General features: G+C 39.9%; 1 non-coding gene across 1 annotated transcript; it reads right to left on the minus strand.

Moving 5' to 3' along the window:
• Nucleotides 1-3,895: 3,895 nt before the first annotated feature.
• On the minus strand, nucleotides 3,896-4,002 carry LOC149494296 (small nucleolar RNA R71). The gene has a single exon (XR_016322370.1). It is a non-coding gene; the product is annotated as a small nucleolar RNA R71 (small nucleolar RNA).
• Nucleotides 4,003-9,516: the final 5,514 nt, after the last annotated feature.

The following is a 9,516-nucleotide window of genomic DNA, read 5'->3' on the forward strand; positions in this document are numbered from 1 at the left end:
TGTAGCTTGTATTTAATCACTTTATCCATGAACCGCTCAAGGGCTGCTGGATGCTCTTCTGGTGTCTTCGTCATGACAATTATACCATCGATATACACCTCTAACTCCTTATGGATCATGTCATGAAACAATGTAGTTTCCATCCTTTGGTAAGTAGCTCCAGCATTCTTTAACCCAAATGGCATCACCTGATAGCAGAAAGTACCAAACTTGATCACAAATACTATCTGGACTTTGTCTAGTAATGCCATGAGAATCTGGTTGTATCCTGCAAATCCATCCATAACGGAGTAGCATCCCATCACCGTTGTACTGTCTATCAGGATATCAATATGAGGGAGAGGAAAATCATCCTTCAGTGATGCTTTGTTCAGATCTCTGTAGTCTACACACATTTTGACCCTTCCATCTTTCTTAGGAACTAGGACTATGTTTGCCAACCATTCTAGATAGTGAACCACTTTAAGAAACCTTACATCTATTTGCTTGTTCACTTCCTCTTTAATCTTCTCAGCCAATTCTGGTCTTAACCTTCTTCTCTTTTGCTTCACTAGCTTGGCTCCAGGATACAGAGGAATAGTGTGCTCAGCTATAGACCTGTCTATTCCTGGCATGTCTTCATAACTCCATGCGAAGGCTTCCTTTTTGCCCATAAGTAGACTTTGAAATTTTGTGTTTAACTTTGGCATTAGGTTTGGCCCAATTAATAGAATTCATGGATTATCTTTTGTGCCGATATTAAATTCAAGCATGCATGATGAGTTAATGTCAAATATGCACATGTGCTTATCTAATTTATGAATGGAACCATTAGGAAAGACATCAAACAAGTAAGCAAAATTGAAGTTCATTTCATTAAACAATAAAGAAAGTTCATTACAATCAGATTCGTCCTTAACAGAAATTAACACATCACAAGGGACTTCAGCTTCTCTAAAGCTCTCCTCTATTCATGCCCTTATTGCCTTCAAAACTTGAACTGTAGGGTCCTCTTCTTCTTCTATGCTCGCCTTTCCTTTATTCTTCTCTTCCTTCCTCTCTACTTGGGCAGCTTGCCCCTCTTCTGGTTCCTCTTTCTTTCTTTCCTCCTCGGCCGCTTGTGGCCCCTCAACCCCGTCCTTCTTAGGTGTCTTCTCTTCTTCCTTCTATTCTTTCTCTTCCTCAAGCTTCTTGGGCTCAACTGCCAAGATATCAATAACATTTGGGGTAGCTCTGTGATGCCCTGTTGATTCTTTCAAAGTTCTTTTCCTTCCTCATAATTCATCCTCTTCATGATGTTGGAGATAGTGGGCCTCATATCAATGCTTAATACAGCAATATGAAAACTAGTCCATAGAAGGATAACTTGCTTATCCACATTTAGCGTAGCTACGCTTCTTTCATTAGTAGCAGGTATGGTTATGATTTTCCCGTTGAATGGAAAAATGATTTTTTGGTGTAATGATGAAGGCACACCTCCCAAGGAATGATACAATGGGTGCCCAAGCAACAAAGCAAATGTAGGGGAATATCAATCACAATGAACTCGGTCTTGATAAGTGTAAATTTTATAGTGTTTTTAATATAGTTTTTATTAAAATTTTAGTAAGTTTTTACTTCTTTAATTTAATTTTAAATCACTTTTAGTATAATTGTGTTTAAAAGCTTCCTTGGTCTTTAATCCGCTTGATCTAAGAGAAAATTGCAGAAATTTGGCGCAGAAAAGAACTTTAGAATGCAAGGCACTTAGCTTCTAGCACGCCCAGCCCGTGCTGGAAGGCACGCCCATGCTAGAAGCCAAGTAAACCAAAGGAGAGACAGAAGAGAGCACGGCCAGGGTGTGTCAAGAGGCACGGCCGTGCTACAATGGGACCAGGGCGTGTCAAGCATAGCACGCCCATGGCAACTCTAGACAGACTTCCAGAGAAGAGCACGCCCTGCCTGTGCTCTGTAGCACGCCCGTGCCTCAGTACTTCACTAGCCTGTGCTACCTAGCACGCCCCGTGCTTCACTAGCCAGACCTCCAGACTACAGCACGCCCAGCCCGTGCCATGAAGCACGCCCGTGCTGCCCAGGCGGAACCAGCGTGAATTTAACACGCAAATCAAGCCTTTCTCACATGGGCCGACTTCAGGGAGTTTCCTAAACACACTAAACAAGACCTGAACCTATTCTTGAAGAAAAAGGAGTCCTAATCAAGAAGAAATCAAGAGCCTAAACAGTTATGATCTCCTATAAAGGATTTTGTGCTAAATAAGGATTCTATTTTCCTAAAAGGAGTCAGACTTGCCTTTAGGATCTCTATATAAAGGGAGGAACTTCTCATAGTAGGGGATCTCGTTTTTTGTGCAACACTTTACATAATTCTCTTCTTCTCAAAGATTTCAAGCTTCAAATAATTGTGCTAAGATTCAAGGAAGCCATCAACATAGTTGTGATACAGTTTTTATTCTAAACTCTTCATCTTGTTTCTTTCTTTATTATTGTCTTTAAATATAATGAATGATTCAAGTATGATTGAGCTTAATTTAATTACTATGTCTAGCTAAACTTTTATACTAGGGATTTGATGTAATTTAATTCGATTCCAGCTTATAATATTAGATTTATTTTTCTTTGTTCTTGTTATAACTTATTATTGTGCTTAAGGCTTCCAAGCAGAAAAATTCCCCTGGATTGAATTATTTCAATAATCACATTCGGGAGAAGGGTTATTGATATGAACAAGGTAATAATTTACTTGAGAATAATAACTTGATGTGGAAACTATATGGTTTGACTCAAGGGGGGCTTTCATAAGTTAATAAAGTATTAAGTTGTGAATTCATAAAACAACCATAAAACCTAATGATCTGATTCATGTTTAATTTCACTATTAAGATAGGTGATTAAATTGGATTAGAATAGCTAACAATAAATCGGGAGAGCTTGTTAGTAACCTTAGGGTTGTTTTCTCCTACTTGAACAATTAAACTTGATTAATGAACTAATAGAATAAGCTGGATAGAATTAAATGAAATCAAATTCCCTAGTAGCTTAATCCCCTGATTTCTTTTCACCTAAATTTTGTGTTTGATCTCTTTTACTTTGAATTTTATTTACTTTACAGCGAATTCCTTTTATCATCGTCTAAATAATAATAGGTTAACAATAATTTTGGTAATTGATAAACAATCCCTGTGGATACGATATTTTCTTACTCTATATTACTTGTTGCGATTTCGTACACTTGCGAAAACCGTTGTCAAGCTTTTGGCGCCGTTGCCGGGGATTGGCGTATCAATATCAATACAAATTACCCTGTTATTAATTTAGACACTCTTTCATTTTTATTTAATTTTCTTTTAAGTGTTGTTCCAGGTGTTTTATGCAAAGAAGATCAAGGATGACTGAACCTCTAGTCTTTGACCCAGAAATTCAAAGAACCTTTCGTAGGCACAACGCTGCAAGAAAAGCAAGAGAAATAAAACTCGAACAACAAGCAGACATGGCCAACGAAAACGAAAACAGAAACGAAAACGTAGTTGGACCACCACTACAACATCCGGTCCGTACCTTAAGGGATTATACAACACCTAATCTGAATGGGACAACCTCAAGTATTACAAGACCTAGGGTAGAAGCTAATAACTTTGAGATTAAACTTGCAATTATCCAAATGCTCTCTACCTCGATCCAATATGGAGGTTTGCCTAGTGAAGATCCTAATGCTCACATCACCAATTTTTTGGAAATTTGTGACACATTCAAACAAAATAGTGTTTCTGAAGATGCAATCAAGTTGAGGCTTTTTCCTTTTACTCTTAGGGATAAAGCTAGATCATGGTTACAATCGTGTCCCGCTGGAAGTTTTACCACATGGGATGAATTAGCTCAAAAATTCCTAGCTAAATTCTTCCCATCCTCAAAAACCACCAAGCTGCGTAATGAGATAATGACATTTGCTCATCATGATCAAGAGAGCTTGTACGAAGCTTGGGAAAGATTCAAGGACTTGCTAAGGAAGTGCCCGCATCACAGTTTGCCCAAGTGGCTACAGGTACAAACTTTTTATAATGCATTATCTCCTAATATTAAAATCACTTTAGATGCAGCTGTAGGTGGATCCTTTGAAAAGAAAGGTATTGATGAAGCATATGAGTTGATAGAGGAGATGGCAAGCAACAGCCACTACCAAAACAATACCGAAAGGAGAAGAACCGCAGGAGTCTATGAAATAGATGCCATTACAGCACTCAATGCCAAGGTAGATAACATGGTAAGGAAATTGGACATGTTAACCACTAATCCTGTGAATTCGATTATGCAAGTGTGTGATAGGTGCAATGGACAACATGGAATTGGGGAATGCATCATGGACTCCTTAAATCCGCAGACTTTGGAGCAAGTGAACTATGTGATGAATCAAGGAAGAAAGAATTACCCTTATTCAAATTCATATGATAACAGGTTAAGGAATCATCCTAACCTATCTTATGGTAATCCTAACAATGCCTTGAATGCACCCCCAGGGTTCCACCCTCCAGAAAAGAAATCTCATGATGACCTCCTCACTGCCCTCTCCAAATCACACATGGAATTCATGAATGAAACCAGGGAGAACCATAAAATCCAGCAAGCTGCAATCAGGAATTTGGAGATTCAGTTAGGGCAGTTCGCAAACATGATGGCATCTCGACCTCAAGGTACGTTACCTAGCAATACTGAAAAGAATCCAAAAGAACAAGTGCAGGCTATCACCTTGAGGAGTTGCAAACAATTAGATGAACCACTGAGGAAAGAAAAGGAGGAAAAAGAACAATCAAAAGTGCCTATCATTGATTTAGAGGAAAAAGAAAAGGTAAAACCCTATGTTCCCCCTGTTCCCTTTCCACAAAGATTAAAGAAAGCACAAGATGACAAGAGCTTCCTCAAGTTTCTGGATGTGTTTAAGAAGCTTCAAATTAACATTCCTTTTGCTGAAGCTCTTGCTCAAATGCCTAGCTATGCTAAATTCCTAAAAGATATCTTGAGCAAGAAACGAAAAATTGATGATCAAGAAACAGTGATGTTAACTGAGGAGTGCAGTGCAATTATCCAAAAAAAACTGCCTCCAAAGTTAAAAGATCCAGGAAGTTTTTCTATCCCTTGTAACATTGGTAATCTTGACTTTGAAAAGGATTTGGCAGATTTAGGTGCTAGCATTAATCTTATGTCCTATGAAGTTTTTAAGATGCTAGGTATGGGAGAGCTCAAACCAACAAGGATGTCTTTGCAATTAGCAGATCGTTCAATTAAATATCCTAGAGGGATTGTAGAAGACGTGCTTGTAAAGGTAGGTACATTCATCTTTCCTGTTGATTTTGTTATTCTTGATATTGATGAAGACAGGGAAGGATCTCTAATCCTTGGAAGACCTTTTCTTGCAACTACAAGAGCATTGATAGATGTCTATGAGGGTAAGTTGACTCTTAGAGTTGGACAGGAAGAGATTGTATTTGATGTACTTAAATCTTGTAAACTCCCTATGGATCATGGAGACTGTTTTAGAATTGACGTAGTCGATGAATGTGTGGAGACCACTTTGCGTGTTGAAAATAATGCTAATGAGTCAAGCATCTTGAATGAAAAAGAAAAGGAACTTCCTAAGCATGAACTGAAACAACTTCCACCTCATTTAAAACATGCATTTCTAGGTGAGAACCATTCTTTTCCTGTTATTATTTCTTCTCACTTAACGCTTGATCAAGAGGAAAGGTTGTTGCAGGTTTTACAAAGGCACAAGAAAGCATTAGGATGGTCTATCTCAGATCTACAAGGAATAAGCCCAAGTGTGTGCATGCATAAAATCTTGATGGAAGAAAACTACAAACCTTCAATCGAGCACCAAAGGCGACTGAATCCTAACATGAAGGAGGTAGTTAAGGCTGAAATTATTAAACTCTTAGATGCCGGCATCATTTATCCAATTTCAGACAGTAATTGGGTAAGTCCTGTCCAAGTTGTTCCAAAGAAGGGAGGTATGACTGTTATTTCTAATGAAAACAATGAATTAATCCCCACAAGAACAGTCACAGGTTGGCGTGTGTGTATAGATTATGGAAAATTAAATAAAGCAACACGCAAAGATCACTTTCCCCTTCCCTTTATTGATCAAATGCTTGAAAGGCTTGCAGGATATCCTTTTTATTGTTTCTTAGATGGCTATTCAGGGTACTTCCAAATACCTATAGCCCCTGAAGACCAAGAGAAAACTACATTCACTTGTCCTTATGGCACTTTTGCCTATAGGAGAATGCCTTTTGGGCTATGCAATGCCCCTGCAACCTTTCAAAGGTGCATGATGTCCATCTTTTCTGATATGGTGGAAAAATTTATTGAAATATTCATGGATGATTTTTCTGTATTTGGTTCTTCCTTCGATGCATGCCTTCATAATTTATCTTTAGTGATGCAACGATGTGAAGATACTAACCTTGTGTTAAATTGGGAAAAATGTCACTTCATGGTTAGTGAAGGTATTGTCCTAGGGCATAAAATCTCTCAAAAGGGGATTGAAGTAGACAAGGCAAAAATTGAGGTAATTGAAAAACTACCTCCCCCTAACACAGTGAAGGGCATAAGAAGTTTTCTTGGGCATGCAGGGTTTTACAGGAGATTCATAAAGGATTTCTCAAAAATTACTAAACCTCTTTGCAATTTATTAGTTAAAGATGTACCTTTTGATTTTGACAAAGAATGTTTAGATGCTTTCAACAGGTTGAAGAAGGAGTTAATCTCAGCCCCGATCATCACTACACCAGACTGGACTTTGCCCTTTAAACTCATGTGTGATGCTAGTGATCATGCTGTAGGAGCTGTTCTTGGACAAAGAAAAGACAAGAAGTTGCATGTTATCTATTATGCAAGTCGCACATTGAATGATGCACAATTAAATTATGCAACTACGGAAAAAGAACTGCTAGCTATTGTTTTTGCTTTTGACAAATTCAGGGCATATCTAATTGGAGCTAAAACAATAGTCTACACAGATCACTCCGCCATCAAATACTTGCTGGAAAAGAAAGATGCAAAGCCAAGACTCATTCATTGGGTACTTCTATTGCAAGAGTTTGACCTAGAAATTCGCGACAAAAAGGGGACCGAGAACCTCGTTGCTGACCATCTTTCTAGGCTTGAATTGGGGGAAGAAGACACAAGCGAGCTACAAATCAATGAAAGCTTTCCTCATGAGCAACTTCTTCTAGTGGCAAATGCTCAAACCCCCTGGTACGCTGACATTGTTAATTATCTTGTTTGCAAAATTCCTCCTCCCAATTTTTCTTACCAACAAAGAAAAAAATTTTTTCATGATATCAAATTCTACTATTGGGAGGAGCCATTTTTGTTCAAGTATTGTAGTGATCAGCTCTTCAGGAGATGTATACCGAAAACTAAAATAGAAAGTGTCCTTAAATTCTGCCATTCAATGGAATGTGGAGGCCACTTTGGAGCAAACAAGACAGCTGCGCGTATACTAGAAAGTGGTTTGTATTGGCCTAATCTTTTTAAAGATGCTTATAACTATGTTCGTCTTTGTGATCGTTGTCAAAGGTTAGGTAACATTTCGAAGAGACATGAAATGCCCCTGAACAGCATCCTTGAAGTTGAAATCTTCGATGTATGGGGTCTAGACTTTATGGGACCTTTTGCACCATCATATTCAAATCAATACATTCTAGTGGCGGTGGATTATGTGTCAAAGTGGGCAGAAGCTGTTGCTCTTCCAAATAACGATGCCAAAAGTGTGATGAGCTTCATCAAGAAAAACATTTTTACAAGGCATGGAACTCCCAGGGCGATAATCACGGACGGAGGTAAGCATTTTTGTAATAGATATTTAGACTCCCTTCTTGCAAAATATGGTGTCACTCATCGTGTAGGTACTCCATATCATCCTCAAACCAGTGGACAAGTAGAGGTCACTAACAGAGAAATCAAAAAGATCCTCGAAACCACTGTTGCACAATCGAGAAAGGATTGGTCCAAAAAGCTAGACGGGTGTCTCCGGCACCGAATGTGGCATCCGCCGTCGAGTCTCTCGGGATTGGGTGGCGGGTGTTACACTATGGGCCTACAGAACGGCATTCAAAACGCCTATAGGTATGTCTCCATATCGCATGGTGTATGGTAAGGCTTGTCATCTTCCTGTAGAGTTAGAACATAAGGCGTTTTGGGCCATTCAATTTTTTAACTTTAATGCAAAGGAGGTTGGTCAAAAGCGATTGCTACAGCTAAACATGATGGATGAAATGCGCCTTCACGCTTATGAAAATGCCAAAATATACAAAGATCGCACTAAACAATGGCATGATAAGCGCATTATCATGAGGGATCTAAAGGTAGGCCAGCAGGTGTTGCTCTATAACTCTAGACTTCGGTTATTTCCTGGTAAGTTGCGCTCTAGGTGGTCTGGACTATTCACAATCAAGGAAATCTTTCCTCATGGCGCGATTGAAATAGTGGATGGTAAGTCGAATCGAAGTTTCAAGGTAAATGCTCAACGTTTGAGAAGCTATTATAATGAAACCTTTGAACCCATCAAGACTACAATTGGTCTTGCTTAGCCTAAATTAAGATAAGTGCGTCGAACTTAACGACGTTAAACAAAAGTGCTCATGGGAGACAACCCATCTATTTTTATTAAATTTTAGTCCATTTATTTATTTTTATTCCCTATTTTATTTGTCAAAATCCCAAATTTTCTCCATAAGTGTTCTTTTGTTTAGTTAAGAGTTTTTGTAGGAAAAAGTGGAAATCCAGAACCAAGCACGCCCTAGCCGTGCTGGGTGGCACGCCCGTGCCATGAGATGAGAAGCCAGCCCACCCAGGCGTGCCCTGAAGCACGCCCGTGCATTTTTTCCAAGGTGTTGATACTTGAAGGTCAGAGAAGAGCACGCCTCAGGCGTGCCCATCAGCACGCCCGTGCCATAGAAAAGAGATTAACACACTTGAAGGTCAGAGGAGAGCACGCCCTAGCCGTGCTAAGTGGCACGCCCAAGTCGCGCTACGAAGCAAGTCTCAACAAAGAAAAATGCCCAAGTCGCGAGCGCGTCATTCACAAGCGCGAGAGCGACAATTAGAAAAGAGAGTCAGAAGATTTGCAAGAAAAACTCATGAGCGCACCTCCCATATGCACGGGCGCGAGCTGAAGTCGCGAGTGCGACATTCATATACGCGGGCGCGAGCGCGACATTCATATGCGCGGGCGCGACAAGCAGATCTGAGTGTCAGAAGCAATTGGACCAGAAGACGCGAGAGCAATATTCATATGCGCGGGCACGAGAAAGCACCTTTGAGAGGCAGAAAGTTTGCCAGCAAAATACGCGAGCGCGACTTTCATATGCGCGAGCGCGAAAAGAACTTGAGAGGCAGGGACAAGCACGCCCAAGGCGTGCCAGATAGCACTCCCGTGCTATCACCAGGCACTTTTCAAAACGAGAGGCAGAGAAGAGCACGCCCAAGCCGTGCTATGTAGCACGCCCGTGCCAGGTACGCCACTTTTGTTGTTTTGCAGGT

This window comes from Jatropha curcas, chromosome 8 (genome assembly GCF_041381405.1).
Source record: "Jatropha curcas cultivar XTBG-Jc1 chromosome 8, XTBG_Jcur_1.0, whole genome shotgun sequence".
Taxonomy (NCBI): Eukaryota; Viridiplantae; Streptophyta; class Magnoliopsida; order Malpighiales; family Euphorbiaceae; genus Jatropha; species Jatropha curcas.